Source organism: Somniosus microcephalus, chromosome 6 (genome assembly GCF_052327205.1).
Source record: "Somniosus microcephalus isolate GS21.2 chromosome 6, FLI_Smic_1.0, whole genome shotgun sequence".
Lineage (NCBI taxonomy): Eukaryota > Metazoa > Chordata > Chondrichthyes > Squaliformes > Somniosidae > Somniosus > Somniosus microcephalus.
Window position 1 is genome coordinate 113828272 of NC_140992.1, and position 27222 is coordinate 113855493.

The window sequence follows — 27222 nt, forward strand, 5'->3', positions numbered from 1 at the left end:
TGTCCAGCTCTGGACAGCAGGGTCTGAGAACACTCACCACCCCGGACCCTGCCCTGGACAGCAGGGTCTGAGAACACTCACCGCCCCGGGCCCTGCTCTGGACAGCAGGGTCTGAGAACACTCACTGCCCCATGTCCAGCTCTGGACAGCAGGGTCTGAGAAAACTCACTGCCCCGGGCCCTGCTCTGGACAGCAGGGTCTGAGAACACTCACTGCCCCATGTCCAGCTCTGGACAGCAGGGTCTGAGAACACTCACCGCCCCATGTCCAGCTCTGGACAGCAGGGTCTGAGAGCACTCACTGCCCCATGTCCAGCTCTGGACAGCAGGGTCTGAGAACACTCACCACCCCGAGTCCTGCTCTGGACAGCAGGGTCTGAGAACACTCACTTCCCCGGGTCCAGCTCTGGACAGCAGGGTCTGAGAACACTCACCGCCCCATGTCCAGCTCTGGACAGCAGGGTCTGAGAACACTCACTGACCCATGTCCAGCTCTGGACAGCAGGGTCTGAGAACACTCACTGCCCCATGTCCAGCTCTGGACAGCAGAGTCTGAGAACACTCACCACCCCACGTCCAGCTCTGGACAGCAGGGTCTGAGAACACTCACTGCCCCATGTCCAGCTCTGGATAGCAGGGTCTGAGAACACTCACCGCCCCATGTCCAGCTCTGGACAGCAGGGTCTGAGAACACTCACTGCCCCATGTCCAGCTCTGGACAGCAGGGTCTGAGAACACTCACCACCCCATGTCCAGCTCTGGACAGCAGGGTCTGAGAACACTCACCGCCCCATGTCCAGCTCTGGACAGCAGGGTCTGAGAACACTCACTACCCCATGTCCAGCTCTGGACAGCAGGGTCTGAGAACACTCACTGCCCCGGGTCCTGCTCTGGACAGCAGGGTCTGAGAACACTCACCGCCGCCCCATGTCCAGCTCTGGACAGCAGGGTCTGAGAACACTCACTGCCCCATGTCCTGCTCTGGACAGCAGTGTCTGAGAACACTCACTGCCCCATGTCCAGCTCTGGACAGCAGGGTCTGAGAACACTCACTGCCCCATGTCCTGCTCTCCACAGCAGGGTCTGAGAACACTCACCGCCCCATGTCCTGCTCTGGACAGCAGGGTCTGAGAACACTCACTGCCCCATGTCCTGCTCTCGACAGAAGGGTCTGAGAACACTCACCGCCCCATTTCCTGCTCTGGACAGCAGGGTCTGAGAACACTCACTGCCCCATGTCCAGCTCTGGACAGCAGGGTCTGAGAATACTCACTGCCCCGAGTCCAGCTCTGGACAGCAGGGTCTGAGAACACTCACTGCCCCATGTCCAGCTCTGGACAACAGGATCTGAGAACACTCACTGCCCCATGTCCAGCTCTGGACAGCAGGGTCTGAGAACGCTCACTGCCCCATTTCCAGCTCTGGACAGCAGGGTCTGAGAACACTCACCGACCCATGTCCAGCTCTGGACAGCAGCGTCTGAGAACACTCACCGCCCCATTTCCAGCTCTGGACAGCAGGGTCTGAGAACGCTCACTGCCCCGGGTCCAGCTCTGGGCAGCATGGTCTGAGAACACTCACCACCCCGGGTCCAGCTCTGGACAGCAGAGTCTGAGAACACTCACTGCCCCGGGTCCAGCTCTGGACAGCAGGGTCTGAGAACAATCGACGCCTCATGTCCAGCTCTGGACTGCAGGGTCTGAGAACACTCACTGCCCCATGTCCTGCTCTGGATTGCAGGGTCTGAGAACACTCACCGCCCCATGTCCAGCTCTGGACAGCAGGGTCTGAGAACACTCACTGCCCCATGTCCAGCTCTGGACAGCAGGGTCTACAAACACTCACCACCCCATGTCCAGCTCTGGACAGCAGGGTCTGAGAACGCTCACTGCCCCGGGTCCAGCTCTGGGCAGCATGGTCTGAGAACACTCACCACCCCGGGTCCAGCTCTGGACAGCAGAGTCTGAGAACACTCACTGCACCGGGTCCAGCTCTGGACAGCAGGGTCTGAGAACAATCAACGCCCCATGTCCAGCTCTGGACTGCAGGGTCTGAGAACACTCACTGCCCCATGTCCTGCTCTGGATTGCAGGGTCTGAGAACACTCACCGCCCCATGTCCAGCTCTGGACAGCAGGGTCTGAGAACACTCACTGCCCCATGTCCTGCTCTGGATAGCAGGGTCTGAGAACACTCACGGCCCCATGTCCAGCTCTGGAAAGCAGGGTCTGAGAACATTCACCGCCCCATGTCCATCTCTGGACAGCAGGGTCTGAGAACACTCACTGCACCGGGCCCTGCTCTGGACAGCAGGGTCTGAGAATACTCACCGCCCCATGTCCAGCTCTGGACAGCAGGGTCTGAGAACAATCAACGCCCCATGTCCAGCTCTGGACAGCAGGGTCTGAGAACAATCAGCGCCCCATGTCCAGCTCTGGACAGCAGGGTCTGAGAACACTCACTGCCCCATGTCCAGCTCTGGACAGCAGGGTCTGAGAACACTCACAGCCCCATGTCCAGCTCTGGACAGCAGGGTCAGAGAAAACTCACTGCCCCGGGTCCAGCTCTGGACAGCAGGGTCTGAGAACACTCACTGCCCAATGTCCAGCTCTGGACAGCAGGGTCTGAGAATACTCACTGCCCCATGTCCTGCTCTGGACAGCAGGGTCTACGAACAATCACCACCCCATGTCCAGGTCTGGACAGCAGGGTCTGAGAACACTCACTGCCCCATGTCCAGCTCTGGACAGCAGGGTCTGAGAACACTCACTGCCCCATGTCCAGCTCTGGACAGCAGGGTCTGAGAACGCTCACTGCCCCATTTCCAGCTCTGGACAGCAGGGTCTGAGAACACTCACCGCCCCATGTCCAGCTCTGGACAGCAGGGTCTGAGAACACTGACCGCCCAATGTCCAGCTCTGGACAGCACGATCTACGAACACTCACCGCCCCATGTCTAGCTCTGGACAGCAGGGTCTGAGAACACTCACTGCCCCATGTCCAGCTCTGGACAGCAGGGTCTGAGAACACCCACTGCCCCATGTCCAGCTCTGGACAGCAGCGTCTGAGAACACTTACCGCCCCGGGTCCTGCTCTGGACAGCAGGGTCTGAGAACATTCACCGCCCCATGTCGAGCTCTGGACAGCAGGGTCTGGGAACGCTCACTGCCCCGGGTCCAGCTCTGGACAGCAGAGTCTGAGAACACACACCACCCCGGGTCCAGCTCTGGACAGCAGGGTCTGAGAACTCTCACTGCCCCGGGTCCAGCTCTGGACAGCAGGGTCTGAGAACACTCACCGCCCCATGTCCAGCTCTGGACAGCAGGGTCTGAGAATACTCACCACCCCATGTCCAGCTCTGGACAGCAGGGTCTGAGAACACTCACTGCCCCGTCTCCAGCTCTGGACAGCAGGGTCTGAGAACACTCACCGCCCCAATTCCAGCTCTGGACAGCAGGGTCTGAGAACACTCACTGCCCCATGTCCAGCTCTGGACAGCAGGATCTGAGAATACTCACTGCCACGGATCCAGCTCTGGACAGCAGGGTCTGAGAACACTCACTGCCCCAGGCCCAGCTCTGGGCAACAGGGTCTGAGAATACTCACCGCCCCATGTCCAGCTCTGGACAGCAGGGTCTGAGGACACTCACCGCCCCATGTCCAGCTCTGGACAGCAGGGTCTGAGAAAACTCACTGACCCGGGTCCAGCTCTGGAGTGCAGGGTCTGAGAACACTCACTGCCCTGGGTCCAGCTCTGGACAGCAGGGTCTGAGAACACTCACCGCCCCATGTCCAGCTCTGGACAGCAGCGTCTGAGAACACTCACCGCCCCATGTCCAGCTCTGGACAACAGGGTCTGAGAACGCTCACTGCCCCGGCTCCTGCTCTGGACAGCAGGGTCTGAGAAAACTCACTGCCCCATGTCCAGCTCTGGACAACAGGGTCTGAGAACACTCACTGCCCCATGTCCAGCTCTGGACAGCAGGGTCTCAGAACACTCACTGCCCCGGGTCCAGCTCTGGATAGCAGGGTCTGAGAACACTCACTGCCCCATGTCCAGCTCTGGACAGCAGGGTCTATGAACACTCACTGCCCCATGTCCAGCTCTGGACAGCAGGGTCTGAGAACACTCACCGCCCCATGTCCAGCTCTGGACAGCAGGGTCTGAGAACGCTCACTGCCCCATGTCCAGCTCTGGACAGCAGGGTCTGAGAACACTCACTGCCCCATGTCCAGCTCTCGACAGCAGGGTCTGAGAACACTCACTGCCCTGGGTCCAGCTCTGGACCGCAGGGTCTGAGAACTCTCACCACCCCATGTCCAGCTGGGGACAGCAGGGTCTGAGAACACTCACTGCCCCATGTCCTGCTCTGGATAGCAGGGTCTGAGAACACTCACTGCCCCATGTCCTGCTCTGGCTAGCAGGGTCTGAGAACACTCACGGCCCCATGTCCAGCTCTGGAAAGCAGGGTCTGAGAACATTCACCGCCCCATGTCCAGCTCTGGACAGCAGGGTCTGAGAACACTCACTGCACCGGGCCCTGCTCTGGACAGCAGGGTCTGAGAATACTCACAGCCCCATGTCCAGCTCTGGACAGCAGGGTCTGAGAACAATCAACGCCCCATGTCCAGCTCTGGACAGCAGGGTCTGAGAACAATCAGCGCCCCATGTCCAGCTCTGGACAGCAGGGTCTGAGAACACTCACTGCCCCATGTCCAGCTCTGGACAGCAGGGTCTGACAACACTCACTGCCCCATGTCCAGCTCTGGACAGCAGGGTCTGAGAACACTCACAGCCCAATGTCCAGCTCTGGACAGCAGGGTCTGAGAACACTCACTGCCCCTGGTCCAGCTCTGGACAGCAGGGTCTGAGAACACTCACTGCCCCATGTCCAGCTCTGGACAGCAGGGTCTGAGAATACTCACTGCCCCATGTCCTGCTCTGGACAGCAGGGTCTACGAACACTCACCGCCCCATGTCCAGGTCTGGACAGCAGGGTCTGAGAACACTCACTGCCCCATGTCCAGCTCTGGACAGCAGGGTCTGAGAACACTCACTGCCCCATGCCCTGCTCTGGACAGCAGGGTCTGAGAACACTCACTGCCCCATGTCGAGCTCTGGACAGCAGGGTCTGAGAACACTCACTGCCCCATGTCCAGCTCTGGACAGCAGGGTCTGAGAACACTCACCGCCCCATGTCCAGCTCTGGACAGCAGGGTCTGAGAACACTCACCGCATCATGTCCAGCTCTGGACAGCAGGGTCTGAGAACACTCACTGCCCCATGTCCTGCTCTGAACAGCAGCGTCTGAGAACACTCACTGCCCCATGTCCAGCTCTGGACAGCAGGGTCTGAGAATACTCACTGCCCCGGGTCCAGCTCTGGACAGCAGGGTCTGAGAACACTCACTGCCCCATGTCCAGCTCTGGACAGCAGGGTCTGAGAACACTCACTGCCCCATGTCCAGCTCTGGACAGCAGGGTCTGAGAATACTCACTGCCCCGGGTCCAGCTCTGGACAGCAGGGTCTGAGAACACTCACTGCCCCATGTCCAGCTCTGGACAGCAGGGTCTGAGAACACTCACTGCCCCATGTCCAGCTCTGGACAGCAGGGTCTGAGAACGCTCACTGCCCCATTTCCAGCTCTGGACAGCAGGTTCTGAGAACACTCACCGTCCCATGTCCAGCTCTGGACAGCAGGGTCTGAGAACACTGACCGCCCCATGTCCAGCTCTGGACAGCAGGGTCTGAGAACACTCACTGCCCCATGTCCAGCTCTGCAAAGCAGGGTCTGAGAACACACACTGCCCCATGTCCAGCTCTGGACAGCAGCATCTGAGAACACTCACCGCATCATGTCCAGCTCTGGACAGCAGGGTCTGAGAACACTCACCACCCCGGACCCTGCCCTGGACAGCAGGGTCTGAGAACACTCACCGCCCCGGGCCCTGCTCTGGACAGCAGGGTCTGAGAACACTCACTGCCCCATGTCCAGCTCTGGACAGCAGGGTCTGAGAAAACTCACTGCCCCGGGCCCTGCTCTGGACAGCAGGGTCTGAGAACACTCACTGCCCCATGTCCAGCTCTGGACAGCAGGGTCTGAGAACACTCACCGCCCCATGTCCAGCTCTGGACAGCAGGGTCTGAGAGCACTCACTGCCCCATGTCCAGCTCTGGACAGCAGGGTCTGAGAACACTCACCACCCCGAGTCCTGCTCTGGACAGCAGGGTCTGAGAACACTCACTTCCCCGGGTCCAGCTCTGGACAGCAGGGTCTGAGAACACTCACCGCCCCATGTCCAGCTCTGGACAGCAGGGTCTGAGAACACTCACTGACCCATGTCCAGCTCTGGACAGCAGGGTCTGAGAACACTCACTGCCCCATGTCCAGCTCTGGACAGCAGAGTCTGAGAACACTCACCACCCCACGTCCAGCTCTGGACAGCAGGGTCTGAGAACACTCACTGCCCCATGTCCAGCTCTGGATAGCAGGGTCTGAGAACACTCACCGCCCCATGTCCAGCTCTGGACAGCAGGGTCTGAGAACACTCACTGCCCCATGTCCAGCTCTGGACAGCAGGGTCTGAGAACACTCACCACCCCATGTCCAGCTCTGGACAGCAGGGTCTGAGAACACTCACCGCCCCATGTCCAGCTCTGGACAGCAGGGTCTGAGAACACTCACTACCCCATGTCCAGCTCTGGACAGCAGGGTCTGAGAACACTCACTGCCCCGGGTCCTGCTCTGGACAGCAGGGTCTGAGAACACTCACCGCCGCCCCATGTCCAGCTCTGGACAGCAGGGTCTGAGAACACTCACTGCCCCATGTCCTGCTCTGGACAGCAGTGTCTGAGAACACTCACTGCCCCATGTCCAGCTCTGGACAGCAGGGTCTGAGAACACTCACTGCCCCATGTCCTGCTCTCCACAGCAGGGTCTGAGAACACTCACCGCCCCATGTCCTGCTCTGGACAGCAGGGTCTGAGAACACTCACTGCCCCATGTCCTGCTCTCGACAGAAGGGTCTGAGAACACTCACCGCCCCATTTCCTGCTCTGGACAGCAGGGTCTGAGAACACTCACTGCCCCATGTCCAGCTCTGGACAGCAGGGTCTGAGAATACTCACTGCCCCGAGTCCAGCTCTGGACAGCAGGGTCTGAGAACACTCACTGCCCCATGTCCAGCTCTGGACAACAGGATCTGAGAACACTCACTGCCCCATGTCCAGCTCTGGACAGCAGGGTCTGAGAACGCTCACTGCCCCATTTCCAGCTCTGGACAGCAGGGTCTGAGAACACTCACCGACCCATGTCCAGCTCTGGACAGCAGCGTCTGAGAACACTCACCGCCCCATTTCCAGCTCTGGACAGCAGGGTCTGAGAACGCTCACTGCCCCGGGTCCAGCTCTGGGCAGCATGGTCTGAGAACACTCACCACCCCGGGTCCAGCTCTGGACAGCAGAGTCTGAGAACACTCACTGCCCCGGGTCCAGCTCTGGACAGCAGGGTCTGAGAACAATCGACGCCTCATGTCCAGCTCTGGACTGCAGGGTCTGAGAACACTCACTGCCCCATGTCCTGCTCTGGATTGCAGGGTCTGAGAACACTCACCGCCCCATGTCCAGCTCTGGACAGCAGGGTCTGAGAACACTCACTGCCCCATGTCCAGCTCTGGACAGCAGGGTCTACAAACACTCACCACCCCATGTCCAGCTCTGGACAGCAGGGTCTGAGAACGCTCACTGCCCCGGGTCCAGCTCTGGGCAGCATGGTCTGAGAACACTCACCACCCCGGGTCCAGCTCTGGACAGCAGAGTCTGAGAACACTCACTGCACCGGGTCCAGCTCTGGACAGCAGGGTCTGAGAACAATCAACGCCCCATGTCCAGCTCTGGACTGCAGGGTCTGAGAACACTCACTGCCCCATGTCCTGCTCTGGATTGCAGGGTCTGAGAACACTCACCGCCCCATGTCCAGCTCTGGACAGCAGGGTCTGAGAACACTCACTGCCCCATGTCCTGCTCTGGATAGCAGGGTCTGAGAACACTCACGGCCCCATGTCCAGCTCTGGAAAGCAGGGTCTGAGAACATTCACCGCCCCATGTCCATCTCTGGACAGCAGGGTCTGAGAACACTCACTGCACCGGGCCCTGCTCTGGACAGCAGGGTCTGAGAATACTCACCGCCCCATGTCCAGCTCTGGACAGCAGGGTCTGAGAACAATCAACGCCCCATGTCCAGCTCTGGACAGCAGGGTCTGAGAACAATCAGCGCCCCATGTCCAGCTCTGGACAGCAGGGTCTGAGAACACTCACTGCCCCATGTCCAGCTCTGGACAGCAGGGTCTGAGAACACTCACAGCCCCATGTCCAGCTCTGGACAGCAGGGTCAGAGAAAACTCACTGCCCCGGGTCCAGCTCTGGACAGCAGGGTCTGAGAACACTCACTGCCCAATGTCCAGCTCTGGACAGCAGGGTCTGAGAATACTCACTGCCCCATGTCCTGCTCTGGACAGCAGGGTCTACGAACAATCACCACCCCATGTCCAGGTCTGGACAGCAGGGTCTGAGAACACTCACTGCCCCATGTCCAGCTCTGGACAGCAGGGTCTGAGAACACTCACTGCCCCATGTCCAGCTCTGGACAGCAGGGTCTGAGAACGCTCACTGCCCCATTTCCAGCTCTGGACAGCAGGGTCTGAGAACACTCACCGCCCCATGTCCAGCTCTGGACAGCAGGGTCTGAGAACACTGACCGCCCAATGTCCAGCTCTGGACAGCACGATCTACGAACACTCACCGCCCCATGTCTAGCTCTGGACAGCAGGGTCTGAGAACACTCACTGCCCCATGTCCAGCTCTGGACAGCAGGGTCTGAGAACACCCACTGCCCCATGTCCAGCTCTGGACAGCAGCGTCTGAGAACACTTACCGCCCCGGGTCCTGCTCTGGACAGCAGGGTCTGAGAACATTCACCGCCCCATGTCGAGCTCTGGACAGCAGGGTCTGGGAACGCTCACTGCCCCGGGTCCAGCTCTGGACAGCAGAGTCTGAGAACACACACCACCCCGGGTCCAGCTCTGGACAGCAGGGTCTGAGAACTCTCACTGCCCCGGGTCCAGCTCTGGACAGCAGGGTCTGAGAACACTCACCGCCCCATGTCCAGCTCTGGACAGCAGGGTCTGAGAATACTCACCACCCCATGTCCAGCTCTGGACAGCAGGGTCTGAGAACACTCACTGCCCCGTCTCCAGCTCTGGACAGCAGGGTCTGAGAACACTCACCGCCCCAATTCCAGCTCTGGACAGCAGGGTCTGAGAACACTCACTGCCCCATGTCCAGCTCTGGACAGCAGGGTCTGAGAATACTCACTGCCACGGATCCAGCTCTGGACAGCAGGGTCTGAGAACACTCACTGCCCCAGGCCCAGCTCTGGGCAACAGGGTCTGAGAATACTCACCGCCCCATGTCCAGCTCTGGACAGCAGGGTCTGAGGACACTCACCGCCCCATGTCCAGCTCTGGACAGCAGGGTCTGAGAAAACTCACTGACCCGGGTCCAGCTCTGGAGTGCAGGGTCTGAGAACACTCACTGCCCTGGGTCCAGCTCTGGACAGCAGGGTCTGAGAACACTCACCGCCCCATGTCCAGCTCTGGACAGCAGCGTCTGAGAACACTCACCGCCCCATGTCCAGCTCTGGACAACAGGGTCTGAGAACGCTCACTGCCCCGGCTCCTGCTCTGGACAGCAGGGTCTGAGAAAACTCACTGCCCCATGTCCAGCTCTGGACAACAGGGTCTGAGAACACTCACTGCCCCATGTCCAGCTCTGGACAGCAGGGTCTCAGAACACTCACTGCCCCGGGTCCAGCTCTGGATAGCAGGGTCTGAGAACACTCACTGCCCCATGTCCAGCTCTGGACAGCAGGGTCTATGAACACTCACTGCCCCATGTCCAGCTCTGGACAGCAGGGTCTGAGAACACTCACCGCCCCATGTCCAGCTCTGGACAGCAGGGTCTGAGAACGCTCACTGCCCCATGTCCAGCTCTGGACAGCAGGGTCTGAGAACACTCACTGCCCCATGTCCAGCTCTCGACAGCAGGGTCTGAGAACACTCACTGCCCCATGTCCTGCTCTGGACAGCAGGGTCTGAGAATACTCACTGCCCCATGTCCTGCTCTGGACAGCAGGGTCTACGAACACTCACCGCCCCATGTCCAGGTCTGGACAGCAGGGTCTGAGAACACTCACTGCCCCATGTCCAGCTCTGGACAGCAGGGTCTGAGAACACTCACTGCCCCATGCCCTGCTCTGGACAGCAGGGTCTGAGAACACTCACTGCCCCATGTCGAGCTCTGGACAGCAGGGTCTGAGAACACTCACTGCCCCATGTCCAGCTCTGGACAGCAGGGTCTGAGAACACTCACCGCCCCATGTCCAGCTCTGGACAGCAGGGTCTGAGAACACTCACCGCATCATGTCCAGCTCTGGACAGCAGGGTCTGAGAACACTCACTGCCCCATGTCCTGCTCTGAACAGCAGCGTCTGAGAACACTCACTGCCCCATGTCCAGCTCTGGACAGCAGGGTCTGAGAATACTCACTGCCCCGGGTCCAGCTCTGGACAGCAGGGTCTGAGAACACTCACTGCCCCATGTCCAGCTCTGGACAGCAGGGTCTGAGAACACTCACTGCCCCATGTCCAGCTCTGGACAGCAGGGTCTGAGAATACTCACTGCCCCGGGTCCAGCTCTGGACAGCAGGGTCTGAGAACACTCACTGCCCCATGTCCAGCTCTGGACAGCAGGGTCTGAGAACACTCACTGCCCCATGTCCAGCTCTGGACAGCAGGGTCTGAGAACGCTCACTGCCCCATTTCCAGCTCTGGACAGCAGGTTCTGAGAACACTCACCGTCCCATGTCCAGCTCTGGACAGCAGGGTCTGAGAACACTGACCGCCCCATGTCCAGCTCTGGACAGCAGGGTCTGAGAACACTCACTGCCCCATGTCCAGCTCTGCAAAGCAGGGTCTGAGAACACACACTGCCCCATGTCCAGCTCTGGACAGCAGCATCTGAGAACACTCACCGCATCATGTCCAGCTCTGGACAGCAGGGTCTGAGAACACTCACCACCCCGGACCCTGCCCTGGACAGCAGGGTCTGAGAACACTCACCGCCCCGGGCCCTGCTCTGGACAGCAGGGTCTGAGAACACTCACTGCCCCATGTCCAGCTCTGGACAGCAGGGTCTGAGAAAACTCACTGCCCCGGGCCCTGCTCTGGACAGCAGGGTCTGAGAACACTCACTGCCCCATGTCCAGCTCTGGACAGCAGGGTCTGAGAACACTCACCGCCCCATGTCCAGCTCTGGACAGCAGGGTCTGAGAGCACTCACTGCCCCATGTCCAGCTCTGGACAGCAGGGTCTGAGAACACTCACCGCCCCATGTCCAGCTCTGGACAGCAGGGTCTGAGAACACTCACTGACCCATGTCCAGCTCTGGACAGCAGGGTCTGAGAACACTCACTGCCCCATGTCCAGCTCTGGACAGCAGAGTCTGAGAACACTCACCACCCCACGTCCAGCTCTGGACAGCAGGGTCTGAGAACACTCACTGCCCCATGTCCAGCTCTGGATAGCAGGGTCTGAGAACACTCACCGCCCCATGTCCAGCTCTGGACAGCAGGGTCTGAGAACACTCACTGCCCCATGTCCAGCTCTGGACAGCAGGGTCTGAGAACACTCACCACCCCATGTCCAGCTCTGGACAGCAGGGTCTGAGAACACTCACCGCCCCATGTCCAGCTCTGGACAGCAGGGTCTGAGAACACTCACTACCCCATGTCCAGCTCTGGACAGCAGGGTCTGAGAACACTCACTGCCCCGGGTCCTGCTCTGGACAGCAGGGTCTGAGAACACTCACCGCCGCCCCATGTCCAGCTCTGGACAGCAGGGTCTGAGAGCACTCACTGCCCCATGTCCTGCTCTGGACAGCAGGGTCTGAGAACACTCACTGCCCCATGTCCTGCTCTGGACAGCAGTGTCTGAGAACACTCACTGCCCCATGTCCAGCTCTGGACAGCAGGGTCTGAGAACACTCACTGCCCCATGTCCTGCTCTCCACAGCAGGGTCTGAGAACACTCACCGCCCCATGTCCTGCTCTGGACAGCAGGGTCTGAGAACACTCACTGCCCCATGTCCTGCTCTCGACAGAAGGGTCTGAGAACACTCACCGCCCCATGTCCTGCTCTGGACAGCAGGGTCTGAGAACACTCACTGCCCCATGTCCAGCTCTGGACAGCAGGGTCTGAGAACACTCGCTGCCCCATGTCCAGCTCTGGACAGCACGGTCTGAGAACACTCACCGCCCCATTTCCTGCTCTGGACAGCAGGGTCTGAGAACACTCACTGCCCCATGTCCAGCTCTGGACAGCAGGGTCTGAGAATACTCACTGCCCCGAGTCCAGCTCTGGACAGCAGGGTCTGAGAACACTCACTGCCCCATGTCCAGCTCTGGACAACAGGATCTGAGAACACTCACTGCCCCATGTCCAGCTCTGGACAGCAGGGTCTGAGAACGCTCACTGCCCCATTTCCAGCTCTGGACAGCAGGGTCTGAGAACACTCACCGACCCATGTCCAGCTCTGGACAGCAGCGTCTGAGAACACTCACCGCCCCATTTCCAGCTCTGGACAGCAGGGTCTGAGAACGCTCACTGCCCCGGGTCCAGCTCTGGGCAGCATGGTCTGAGAACACTCACCACCCCGGGTCCAGCTCTGGACAGCAGAGTCTGAGAACACTCACTGCCCCGGGTCCAGCTCTGGACAGCAGGGTCTGAGAACAATCGACGCCTCATGTCCAGCTCTGGACTGCAGGGTCTGAGAACACTCACTGCCCCATGTCCTGCTCTGGATTGCAGGGTCTGAGAACACTCACCGCCCCATGTCCAGCTCTGGACAGCAGGGTCTGAGAACACTCACTGCCCCATGTCCTGCTCTGGATAGCAGGGTCTGAGAACGCTCACGGCCCCATGTCCAGCTCTGGAAAGCAGGGTCTGAGAACATTCACCGCCCCATGTCCAGCTCTGGACAGCAGGGTCTGAGAACACTCACTGCCCCGGGCCCTGCTCTGGACAGCAGGGTCTGAGAATACTCACTGCCCCATGTCCAGCTCTGGACAGCAGGGTCTGAGAACACTCACAGCCCCATGTCCAGCTCTGGACAGCAGGGTCTGAGAAAACTCACTGCCCCGGGTCCAGCTCTGGACAGCAGGGTCTGAGAACACTCACTGCCCCATGTCCAGCTCTGGACAGCAGGGTCTGAGAATACTCACTGCCCCATGTCCTGCTCTGGACAGCAGGGTCTACGAACACTCACCACCCCATGTCCAGGTCTGGACAGCAGGGTCTCAGAACACTCACTGCCCCATGTCCAGCTCTGGACAGCAGGGTCTGAGAACACTCACTGCCCCATGTCCAGCTCTGGACAGCAGGGTCTGAGAACGCTCACTGCCCCATTTCCAGCTCTGGACAGCAGGGTCTGAGAACACTCACCGCCCCATGTCCAGCTCTGGACAGCAGGGTCTGAGAACACTGACCGCCCCATGTCCAGCTCTGGACAGCAGGATCTACGAACACTCACCGCCCCATGTCCAGCTCTGGACAGCAGGGTCTGAGAACACTCACAGCCCCATGTCCAGCTCTGGACAGCAGGGTCTGAGAACACTCACTGCCCCTGGTCCAGCTCTGGACAGCAGGGTCTGAGAACACTCACTGCCCCATGTCCAGCTCTGGACAGCAGGGTCTGAGAATACTCACTGCCCCATGTCCTGCTCTGGACAGCAGGGTCTACGAACACTCACTGCCCCATGTCGAGCTCTGGACAGCAGGGTCTGAGAACACTCACTGCCCCATGTCCAGCTCTGGACAGCAGGGTCTGAGAACACTCACCGCCCCATGTCCAGCTCTGGACAGCAGGGTCTGAGAACACTCACTGCCCCATGTCCTGCTCTGAACAGCAGGGTCTGAGAACACTCACTGCCCCATGTCCAGCTCTGGACAGCAGGGTCTGAGAATACTCACTGCCCCGGGTCCAGCTCTGGACAGCAGGGTCTGAGAACACTCACTGCCCCATGTCCAGCTCTGGACAGCAGGGTCTGAGAACACTCACTGCCCCATGTCCAGCTCTGGACAGCAGGGTCTGAGAATACTCACTGCCCCGGGTCCAGCTCTGGACAGCAGGGTCTGAGAACACTCACTGCCCCATGTCCAGCTCTGGACAGCAGGGTCTGAGAACACTCACTGCCCCATGTCCAGCTCTGGACAGCAGGGTCTGAGAACGCTCACTGCCCATTTCCAGCTCTGGACAGCAGGTTCTGAGAACACTCACCGTCCCATGTCCAGCTCTGGACAGCAGGGTCTGAGAACACTGACCGCCCCATGTCCAGCTCTGGACAGCAGGGTCTGAGAACACTCACTGCCCCATGTCCAGATCTGCAAAGCAGGGTCTGAGAACACACACTGCCCCATGTCCAGCTCTGGACAGCAGCATCTGAGAACACTCACCGCATCATGTCCAGCTCTGGACAGCAGGGTCTGAGAACACTCACCACCCCGGACCCTGCCCTGGACAGCAGGGTCTGAGAACACTCACCGCCCCGGGCCCTGCTCTGGACAGCAGGGTCTGAGAACACTCACTGCCCCATGTCCAGCTCTGGACAGCAGGGTCTGAGAAAACTCACTGCCCCGGGCCCTGCTCTGGACAGCAGGGTCTGAGAACACTCACTGCCCCATGTCCAGCTCTGGACAGCAGGGTCTGAGAACACTCACCGCCCCATGTCCAGCTCTGGACAGCAGGGTCTGAGATCACTCACTGCCCCATGTCCAGCTCTGGACAGCAGGGTCTGAGAACACTCACCACCCCGAGTCCTGCTCTGGACAGCAGGGTCTGAGAACACTCACTTGCCCGGGTCCCCCTCTGGACAGCAGGGTCTGAGAACACTCACCGCCCCATGTCCAGCTCTGGACAGCAGGGTCTGAGAACACTCACTGACCCATGTCCAGCTCTGGACAGCAGGGTCTGAGAAAACTCACTGCCCCATGTCCAGCTCTGGACAGCAGAGTCTGAGAACACTCACCACCCCACGTCCAGCTCTGGACAGCAGGGTCTGAGAACACTCACTGCCCCATGTCCAGCTCTGGATAGCAGGGTCTGAGAACACTCACCGCCCCATGTCCAGCTCTGGACAGCAGGGTCTGAGAACACTCACTGCCCCATGTCCAGCTCTGGACAGCAGGGTCTGAGAACACTCACCGCCCCATGTCCAGCTCTGGACAGCAGGGTCTGAGAACACTCACCGCCCCATGTCCAGCTCTGGACAGCAGGGTCTGAGAACACTCACTACCCCATGTCCAGCTCTGGACAGCAGGGTCTGAGAACACTCACTGCCCCGGGTCCTGCTCTGGACAGCAGGGTCTGAGAACACTCACCGCCGCCCCATGTCCAGCTCTGGACAGCAGGGTCTGAGAACACTCACTGCCCCATGTCCTGCTCTGGACAGCAGGGTCTGAGAACACTCACTGCCCCATGTCCTGCTCTGGACGGCAGTGTCTGAGAACACTCACTGCCCCATGTCCAGCTCTGGACAGCAGGGTCTGAGAACACTCACTGCCCCATGTCCTGCTCTCCACAGCAGGGTCTGAGAACACTCACCGCCCCATGTCCTGCTCTGGACAGCAGGGTCTGAGAACACTCACTGCCCCTTGTCCTGCTCTCGACAGAAGGGTCTGAGAACACTCACCGCCCCATGTCCTGCTCTGGACAGCAGGGTCTGAGAACACTCACTGCCCCATGTCCAGCTCTGGACAGCAGGGTCTGAGAACACTCGCTGCCCCATGTCCAGCTCTGGACAGCACGGTCTGAGAACACTCACCGCCCCATTTCCTGCTCTGGACAGCAGGGTCTGAGAACACTCACTGCCCCATGTCCAGCTCTGGACAGCAGGGTCTGAGAATACTCACTGCCCCGAGTCCAGCTCTGGACAGCAGGGTCTGAGAACACTCACTGCCCCATGTCCAGCTCTGGACAACAGGATCTGAGAACACTCACTGCCCCATGTCCAGCTCTGGACAGCAGGGTCTGAGAACGCTCACTGCCCCATTTCCAGCTCTGGACAGCAGCGTCTGAGAACACTCACCGCCCCATTTCCAGCTCTGGACAGCAGGGTCTGAGAACGCTCACTGCCCCGGGTCCAGCTCTGGGCAGCATGGTCTGAGAACACTCACCACCCCGGGTCCAGCTCTGGACAGCAGAGTCTGAGAACACTCACTGCCCCGGGTCCAGCTCTGGACAGCAGGGTCTGAGAACAATCGACGCCTCATGTCCAGCTCTGGACTGCAGGGTCTGAGAACACTCACTGCCCCATGTCCTGCTCTGGATTGCAGGGTCTGAGAACACTCACCGCCCCATGTCCAGCTCTGGACAGCAGGGTCTGAGAACACTCACTGCCCCATGTCCTGCTCTGGATAGCAGGGTCTGAGAACACTCACGGCCCCATGTCCAGCTCTGGAAAGCAGGGTCTGAGAACATTCACCGGCCCATGTCCAGCTCTGGACAGCAGGGTCTGAGAACACTCACTGCCCCGGGCCCTGCTCTGGACAGCAGGGTCTGAGAATACTCACCGCCCCATGTCCAGCTCTGGACAGCAGGGTCTGAGAACAATCAACGCCCCATGTCCAGCTCTGGACAGCAGGGTCTGAGAACAATCAGCGCCCCATCTCCAGCTCTGGACAGCAGGGTCTGAGAACACTCACTGCCCCATGTCCAGCTCTGGACAGCAGGGTCTGAGAACACTCACAGCCCCATGTCCAGCTCTGGACAGCAGGGTCTGAGAAAACTCACTGCCCCGGGTCCAGCTCTGGACAGCAGGGTCTGAGAACACTCACTGCCCCATGTCCAGCTCTGGACAGCAGGGTCTGAGAATACTCACTGCCCCATGTCCTGCTCTGGACAGCAGGGTCTACGAACACTCACCACCCCATGTCCAGGTCTGGACAGCAGGGTCTGAGAACACTCACTGCCCCATGTCCAGCTCTGGACAGCAGGGTCTGAGAACACTCACTGCCCCATGTCCAGCTCTGGACAGCAGGGTCTGAGAACGCTCACTGCCCCATTTCCAGCTCTGGACAGCAGGGTCTGAGAACACTCACCGCCCCATGTCCAGCTCTGGACAGCAGGGTCTGAGAACACTGACCGCCCCATGTCCAGCTCTGGACAGCAGGATCTACGAACACTCACCGCCCCATGTCCAGCTCTGGACAGCAGGGTCTGAGAACACTCACTGCCCCATGTCCAGCTCTGGACAGCAGGGTCTGAGAACACCCACTGCCCCATGTCCAGCTCTGGACAGCAGCGTCTGAGAACACTTACCGCCCCGGGTCCTGCTCTGGACAGCAGGGTCTGAGAACATTCACCGCCCCATGTCGAGCTCTAGACAGCAGGGTCTGGGAACGCTCACTGCCCCGGGTCCAGCTCTGGACAGCAGAGTCTGAGAACACACACCACCCCGGGTCCAGCTCTGGACAGCAGGGTCTGAGAACACTCACTGCCCCGGGTCCAGCTCTGGACAGCAGGGTCTGAGAACACTCACCGCCCCATGTCCAGCTCTGGACAGCAGGGTCTGAGAATACTCACCACCCCATGTCCAGCTCTGGACAGCAGGGTCTGAGAACACTCACTGCCCCGTCTCCAGCTCTGGACAGCAGGGTCTGAGAACACTCACCGCCCCAATTCCAGCTCTGGACAGCAGGGTCTGAGAACACTCACTGCCCCATGTCCAGCTCTGGACAGCAGGGTCTGAGAATACTCACTGCCACGGGTCCAGCTCTGGACAGCAGGGTCTGAGAACACTCACTGCCCCAGGCCCAGCTCTGGGCAACAGGGTCTGAGAATACTCACCGCCCCATGTCCAGCTCTGGACAGCAGGGTCTGAGGACACTCACCGCCCCATGTCCAGCTCTGGACAGCAGGGTCTGAGAAAACTCACTGACCCGGGTCCAGCTCTGGAGTGCAGCGTCTGAGAACACTCACTGCCCTGGGTCCAGCTCTGGACAGCAGGGTCTGAGAACACTCACCGCCCCATGTCCAGCTCTGGACAGCAGCGTCTGAGAACACTCACCGCCCCATGTCCAGCTCTGGACAGCAGGGTCTGAGAACGCTCACTGCCCCGGGTCCTGCTCTGGACAGCAGGGTCTGAGAACACTCACTGCCCCATGTCCAGCTCTGGACAACAGGGTCTGAGAACACTCACTGCCCCATGTCCAGCTCTGGACAGCAGGGTCTGAGAACACTCACTGCCCCGGGTCCAGCTCTGGACAGCAGGGTCTGAGAACACTCACTGCCCCATGTCCAGCTCTGGACAGCAGGGTCTATGAACACTCACTGCCCCATGTCCAGCTCTGGACAGCAGGGTCTGAGAACACTCACCGCCCCATGTCCAGCTCTGGACAGCAGGGTCTGAGAACGCTCACTGCCCATGTCCAGCTCTGGACAGCAGGATCTGAGAACACTCACTGCCCCATGTCCAGCTCTCGACAGCAGAGTCTGAGAACACTCACTGCCCTGGGTCCAGCTCTGGACAGCAGGGTCTGAGAACTCTCACCACCCCATGTCCAGCTCTGGACAGCAGGGTCTGAGAACACTCACTGCCCCATGTCCTGCTCTGGATAGCAGGGTCTGAGAACACTCACTGCCCCATGTCCTGCTCTGGCTAGCAGGGTCTGAGAACACTCACGGCCCCATGTCCAGCTCTGGAAAGCAGGGTCTGAGAACATTCACCGCCCCATGTCCAGCTCTGGACAGCAGTGTCTGAGAACACTCACTGCTCCGGGCCCTGCTCTGGACAGCAGGGTCTGAGAATACTCACCGCCCCATGTCGAGCTCTGGACAGCAGGGACTGAGAACAATCAATGCCCCATGTCCAGCTCTGGACAGCAGGGTCTGAGAACAATCAGCACCCCATGTCCAGCTCTGGACAGCAGGGTCTGACAACACTCACTGCCCCATGTCCAGCTCTGGACAGCAGGGTCTGAGAACACTCACCGCCACATGTCCAGCTCTGGACAGCAGGGTCTGACAACACTCACAGCCCCATGTCCAGCTCTGGACAGCAGGGTCTGAGAACACTCACTGCCCCTGGTCCAGCTCTGGACAGCAGGGTCTGAGAACACTCACTGCCCCATGTCCAGCTCTGGACAGCAGGGTCTGAGAATACTCACTGCCCCATGTCCTGCTCTGGACAGCAGGGTCTACGAACACTCACCGCCCCATGTCCAGGTCTGGACAGCAGGGTCTGAGAACACTCACTGCCCCATGTCCAGCTCTGGACAGCAGGGTCTGAGAACACTCACTGCCCCATGCCCTGCTCTGGACAGCAGGGTCTGAGAACACTCACTGCCCCATGTCCAGCTCTGGACAGCAGGGTCTGAGAACACTCACTGCCCCATGTCCAGCTCTGGACAGCAGGGTCTGAGAACACTCACCGCCCCATGTCCAGCTCTGGACAGCAGGGTCTGAGAACACTCACCGCATCATGTCCAGCTCTGGACAGCAGGGTCTGAGAACACTCACTGCCCCATGTCCTGCTCTGAACAGCAGGGTCTGAGAACACTCACTGCCCCATGTCCAGCTCTGGACAGCAGGGTCTGAGAATACTCACTGCCCCGGGTCCAGCTCTGGACAGCAGGGTCTGAGAACACTCACTGCCCCATGTCCAGCTCTGGACAGCAGGGTCTGAGAACACTCACTGCCCCATGTCCAGCTCTGGACAGCAGGGTCTGAGAACGCTCACTGCCCCATTTCCAGCTCTGGACAGCAGGTTCTGAGAACACTCACCGTCCCATGTCCAGCTCTGGACAGCAGGGTCTGAGAACACTGACCGCCCCATGTCCAGCTCTGGACAGCAGGGTCTGAGAACACTCACTGCCCCATGTCCAGCTCTGCAAAGCAGGGTCTGAGAACACACACTGCCCCATGTCCAGCTCTGGACAGCAGCATCTGAGAACACTCACCGCATCATGTCCAGCTCTGGACAGCAGGGTCTGAGAACACTCACCGCCCCGGACCCTGCCCTGGACAGCAGGGTCTGAGAACACTCACCGCCCCGGGCCCTGCTCTGGACAGCAGGGTCTGAGAACACTCACTGCCCCATGTCCAGCTCTGGACAGCAGGGTCTGAGAAAACTCACTGCCCCGGGCCCTGCTCTGGACAGCAGGGTCTGAGAACACTCACTGCCCCATGTCCAGCTCTGGACAGCAGGGTCTGAGAACACTCACCGCCCCATGTCCAGCTCTGGACAGCAGGGTCTGAGAACACTCACTGCCCCATGTCCAGCTCTGGACAGCAGGGTCTGAGAACACTCACCACCCCGAGTCCTGCTCTGGACAGCAGGGTCTGAGAACACTCACTTCCCCGGGTCCAGCTCTGGACAGCAGGGTCTGAGAACACTCACCGCCCCATGTCCAGCTCTGGACAGCAGGGTCTGAGAACACTCACTGACCCATGTCCAGCTCTGGACAGCAGGGTCTGAGAACACTCACTGCCCCATGTCCAGCTCTGGACAGCAGAGTCTGAGAACACTCACCACCCCATGTCCAGCTCTGGACAGCAGGGTCTGAGAACACTCACTGCCCCATGTCCAGCTCTGGATAGCAGGGTCTGAGAACACTCACCGCCCCATGTCCAGCTCTGGACAGCAGGGTCTGAGAACACTCACTGCCCCATGTCCAGCTCTGGACAGCAGGGTCTGAGAACACTCACCACCCCATGTCCAGCTCTGGACAGCAGGGTCTGAGAACACTCACCGCCCCATGTCCAGCTCTGGACAGCAGGGTCTGAGAACACTCACTACCCCATGTCCAGCTCTGGACAGCAGGGTCTGAGAACACTCACTGCCCCGGGTCCTGCTCTGGACAGCAGGGTCTGAGAACACTCACCGCCGCCCCATGTCCAGCTCTGGACAGCAGGGTCTGAGAACACTCACTGCCCCATGTCCTGCTCTGGACAGCAGGGTCTGAGAACACTCACTGCCCCATGTCCAGCTCTGGACAGCAGGGTCTGAGAACACTCACTGCCCCATGTCCTGCTCTCCACAGCAGGGTCTGAGAACACTCACCGCCCCATGTCCTGCTCTGGACAGCAGGGTCTGAGAACACTCACTGCCCCATGTCCTGCTCTCGACAGAAGGGTCTGAGAACACTCACCGCCCCATGTCCTGCTCTGGACAGCAGGGTCTGAGAACACTCACTGCCCCATGTCCAGCTCCGGACAGCAGGGTCTGAGAACACTCACTGCCCCATGTCCTGCTCTCCACAGCAGGGTCTGAGAACACTCACCGCCCCATGTCCTGCTCTGGACAGCAGGGTCTGAGAACACTCACTGCCCCATGTCCTGCTCTCGACAGAAGGGTCTGAGAACACTCACCGCCCCATGTCCTGCTCTGGACAGCAGGGTCTGAGAACACTCACTGCCCCATGTCCAGCTCTGGACAGCAGGGTCTGAGAACACTCGCTGCCCCATGTCCAGCTCTGGACAGCACGGTCTGAGAACACTCACCACCCCATGTCCAGCTCTGGACAGCAGGGTCTGAGAACACTCACCGCATCATGTCCAGCTCTGGACAGCAGGGTCTGAGAACAATCACTGCCCCATTTCCTGCTCTGGACAGCAGGGTCTGAGAACACTCACTGCCCCATGTCCAGCTCCGGACAGCAGGGTCTGAGAACACTCGCTGCCCCATGTCCAGCTCTGGACAGCACGGTCTGAGAACACTCACCGCCCCATGTCCAGCTCTGGACAGCAGGGTCTGAGAACACTCACCGCATCATCTCCAGCTCTGGACAGCAGGGTCTGAGAACACTCACCGCCCCGGGTCCTGCTCTGGACAGCAGGGTCTGAGAACACTCACCGCCCCATGTCCAGCTCTGGACAGCAGGGTCTGAGAACGCTCACTGCCCCGGGTCCAGCTCTGGACAGCAGGGTCTGAGAACACTCACCACCCCGGGTCCAGCTCTGGACAGCAGGGTCTGAGAACACTCACTGCCCCGGGTCCAGCTCTGGACAGCATGGTCTGAGAACAATCGACGCCCCATGTCCAGCTCTGGACAGCAGGGTCTGAGAACACTCACTGCCCCATGTCCTGCTCTGGATAGCAGGGTCTGAGAACACTCACCGCCCCATGTCGAGCTCTGGACAGCAGGGTCTGAGAACACTCACTGCCCCATGTCCAGCTCTGGACAGCAGGGTCTGAGAACGCTCACTGCCCCATTTCCAGCTCTGGACAGCAGGTTCTGAGAACACTCACCGTCCCATGTCCAGCTCTGGACAGCAGGGTCTGAGAACACTGACCGCCCCATGTCCAGCTCTGGACAGCAGGGTCTGAGAACACTCACTGCCCCATGTCCAGCTCTGCAAAGCAGGGTCTGAGAACACACACTGCCCCATGTCCAGCTCTGGACAGCAGCATCTGAGAACACTCACCGCATCATGTCCAGCTCTGGACAGCAGGGTCTGAGAACACTCACCACCCCGGACCCTGCCCTGGACAGCAGGGTCTGAGAACACTCACCGCCCCGGGCCCTGCTCTGGACAGCAGGGTCTGAGAACACTCACTGCCCCATGTCCAGCTCTGGACAGCAGGGTCTGAGAAAACTCACTGCCCCGGGCCCTGCTCTGGACAGCAGGGTCTGAGAACACTCACTGCCCCATGTCCAGCTCTGGACAGCAGGGTCTGAGAACACTCACCGCCCCATGTCCAGCTCTGGACAGCAGGGTCTGAGAACACTCACTGCCCCATGTCCAGCTCTGGACAGCAGGGTCTGAGAACACTAACCACCCCGAGTCCTGCTCTGGACAGCAGGGTCTGAGAACACTCACTTCCCCGGGTCCAGCTCTGGACAGCAGGGTCTGAGAACACTCACTGCCCCATGTCCAGCTCTGGACAGCAGGGTCTGAGAACACTCACTGACCCATGTCCAGCTCTGGACAGCAGGGTCTGAGAACACTCACTGCCCCATGTCCAGCTCTGGACAGCAGAGTCTGAGAACACTCACCACCCCACGTCCAGCTCTGGACAGCAGGGTCTGAGAACACTCACTGCCCCATGTCCAGCTCTGGATAGCAGGGTCTGAGAACACTCACCGCCCCATGTCCAGCTCTGGACAGCAGGGTCTGAGAACACTCACTGCCCCATGTCCAGCTCTGGACAGCAGGGTCTGAGAACACTCACCACCCCATGTCCAGCTCTGGACAGCAGGGTCTGAGAACACTCACCGCCCCATGTCCAGCTCTGGACAGCAGGGTCTGAGAACACTCACTACCCCATGTCCAGCTCTGGACAGCAGGGTCTGAGAACACTCACTGCCCCGGGTCCTGCTCTGGACAGCAGGGTCTGAGAACACTCACCGCCGCCCCATGTCCAGCTCTGGACAGCAGGGTCTGAGAACACTCACTGCCCCATGTCCTGCTCTGGACAGCAGGGTCTGAGAACACTCACTGCCCCATGTCCAGCTCTGGACAGCAGGGTCTGAGAACACTCACTGCCCCATGTCCTGCTCTCCACAGCAGGGTCTGAGAACACTCACCGCCCCATGTCCTGCTCTGGACAGCAGGGTCTGAGAACACTCACTGCCCCATGTCCTGCTCTCAACAGAAGGGTCTGAGAACACTCACCGCCCCATGTCCTGCTCTGGACAGCAGGGTCTGAGAACACTCACTGCCCCATGTCCAGCTCTGGACAGCAGGGTCTGAGAACACTCGCTGCTCCATGTCCAGCTCTGGACAGCAGGGTCTGAGAACACTCACTGCCCCATGTCCTGCTCTCCACAGCAGGGTCTGAGAACACTCACCGCCCCATGTCCTGCTCTGGACAGCAGGGTCTGAGAACACTCACTGCCCCATGTCCAGCTCTGGACAACAGGGTCTGAGAACACTCACTGCCCCATGTCCAGCTCTGGACAGCAGGGTCTGAGAACACTCACTGCCCCGGGTCCAGCTCTGGACAGCAGGGTCTGAGAACACTCACTGCCCCATGTCCAGCTCTGGACAGCAGGGTCTATGAACACTCACTGCCCCATGTCCAGCTCTGGACAGCAGGGTCTGAGAACACTCACCGCCCCATGTCCAGCTCTGGACAGCAGGGTCTGAGAACGCTCACTGCCCATGTCCAGCTCTGGACAGCAGGATCTGAGAACACTCACTGCCCCATGTCCAGCTCTCGACAGCAGGGTCTGAGAACACTCACTGCCCTGGGTCCAGCACTGGACAGCAGGGTCTGAGAACTCTCACCACCCCATGTCCAGCTCTGGACAGCAGGGTCTGAGAACACTCACTGCCCCATGTCCTGCTCTGGATAGCAGGGTCTGAGAACACTCACTGCCCCATGTCCTGCTCTGGCTAGCAGGGTCTGAGAACACTCACGGCCCCATGTCCAGCTCTGGAAAGCAGGGTCTGAGAACATTCACCGCCCCATGTCCAGCTCTGGACAGCAGTGTCTGAGAACACTCACTGCCCCGGGCCCTGCTCTGGACAGCAGGGTCTGAGAATACTCACCGCCCCATGTCCAGCTCTGGACAGCAGGGTCTGAGAACAATCAATGCCCCATGTCCAGCTCTGGACAGCAGGGTCTGAGAACACTCACCGCCACATGTCCAGCTCTGGACAGCAGGGTCTGACAACACACACAGCCCCATGTCCAGCTCTGGACAGCAGGGTCTGAGAACACTCACTGCCCCTGGTCCAGCTCTGGACAGCAGGGTCTGAGAACACTCACTGCCCCATGTCCAGCTCTGGACAGCAGGGTCTGAGAATACTCACTGCCCCATGTCCTGCTCTGGACAGCAGGGTCTACGAACACTCACCGCCCCATGTCCAGGTCTGGACAGCAGGGTCTGAGAACACTCACTGCCCCATGTCCAGCTCTGGACAGCAGGTTCTGAGAACACTCACTGCCCCATGCCCTGCTCTGGACAGCAGGGTCTGAGAACACTCACTGCCCCATGTCCAGCTCTGGACAGCAGGGTCTGAGAACACTCACTGCCCCATGTCCAGCTCTGGACAGCAGGGTCTGAGAACACTCACCGCCCCATGTCCAGCTCTGGACAGCAGGGTCTGAGAACACTCACCGCATCATGTCCAGCTCTGGACAGCAGGGTCTGAGAACACTCACTGCCCCATGTCCTGCTCTGAACAGCAGGGTCTGAGAACACTCACTGCCCCATGTCCAGCTCTGGACAGCAGGGTCTGAGAATACTCACTGCCCCGGGTCCAGCTCTGGACAGCAGGGTCTGAGAACACTCACTGCCCCATGTCCAGCTCTGGACAGCAGGGTCTGAGAACACTCACTGCCCCATGTCCAGCTCTGGACAGCAGGGTCTGAGAACGCTCACTGCCCCATTTCCAGCTCTGGACAGCAGGTTCTGAGAACACTCACCGTCCCATGTCCAGCTCTGGACAGCAGGGTCTGAGAACACTGACCGCCCCATGTCCAGCTCTGGACAGCAGGGTCTGAGAACACTCACTGCCCCATGTCCAGCTCTGCAAAGCAGGGTCTGAGAACACACACTGCCCCATGTCCAGCTCTGGACAGCAGCATCTGAGAACACTCACCGCATCATGTCCAGCTCTGGACAGCAGGGTCTGAGAACACTCACCGCCCCGGACCCTGCCCTGGACAGCAGGGTCTGAGAACACTCACCGCCCCGGGCCCTGCTCTGGACAGCAGGGTCTGAGAACACTCACTGCCCCATGTCCAGCTCTGGACAGCAGGGTCTGAGAAAACTCACTGCCCCGGGCCCTGCTCTGGACAGCAGGGTCTGAGAACACTCACTGCCCCATGTCCAGCTCTGGACAGCAGGGTCTGAGAACACTCACCGCCCCATGTCCAGCTCTGGACAGCAGGGTCTGAGAACACTCACTGCCCCATGTCCAGCTCTGGACAGCAGGGTCTGAGAACACTCACCACCCCGAGTCCTGCTCTGGACAGCAGGGTCTGAGAACACTCACTTCCCCGGGTCCAGCTCTGGACAGCAGTGTCTGAGAACACTCACCGCCCCATGTCCAGCTCTGGACAGCAGGGTCTGACAACACTCACTGACCCATGTCCAGCTCTGGACAGCAGGGTCTGAGAACACTCACTGCCCCATGTCCAGCTCTGGACAGCAGAGTCTGAGAACACTCACCACCCCACGTCCAGCTCTGGACAGCAGGGTCTGAGAACACTCACTGCCCCATGTCCAGCTCTGGATAGCAGGGTCTGAGAACACTCACCGCCCCATGTCCAGCTCTGGACAGCAGTGTCTGAGAACACTCACTGCCCCATGTCCAGCTCTGGACAGCAGGGTCTGAGAACACTCACCACCCCATGTCCAGCTCTGGACAGCAGGGTCTGAGAACACTCACCGCCCCATGTCCAGCTCTGGACAGCAGGGTCTGAGAACACTCACTACCCCATGTCCAGCACTGGACAGCAGGGTCTGAGAACACTCACTGCCCCGGGTCCTGCTCTGGACAGCAGGGTCTGAGAACACTCACCGCCGCCCCATGTCCAGCTCTGGACAGCAGGGTCTGAGAACACTCACTGCCCCATGTCCTGCTCTGGACAGCAGGGTCTGAGAACACTCACTGCCCCATGTCCAGCTCTGGACAGCAGGGTCTGAGAACACTCACTGCCCCATGTCCTGCTCTCCACAGCAGGGTCTGAGAACACTCACCGCCCCATGTCCTGCTCTGGACAGCAGGGTCTGAGAACACTCACTGCCCCATGTCCTGCTCTCGACAGAAGGGTCTGAAAACACTCACCGCCCCATGTCCTGCTCTGGACAGCAGGGTCTGAGAACACTCACTGCCCCATGTCCAGCTCTGGACAGCAGGGTCTGAGAACACTCGCTGCCCCATGTCCAGCTCTGGACAGCAGGGTCTGAGAACACTCACTGCCCCATGTCCTGCTCTCCACAGCAGGGTCTGAGAACACTCACCGCCCCATGTCCTGCTCTGGACAGCAGGGTCTGAGAACACTCACTGCCCCATGTCCAGCTCTGGACAGCAGGGTCTGAGAACACTCACCGCATCATCTCCAGCTCTGGACAGCAGGGTCTGAGAACACTCACCGCCCCGGGTCCTGCTCTGGACAGCAGGGTCTGAGAACACTCACCGCCCCATGTCCAGCTCTG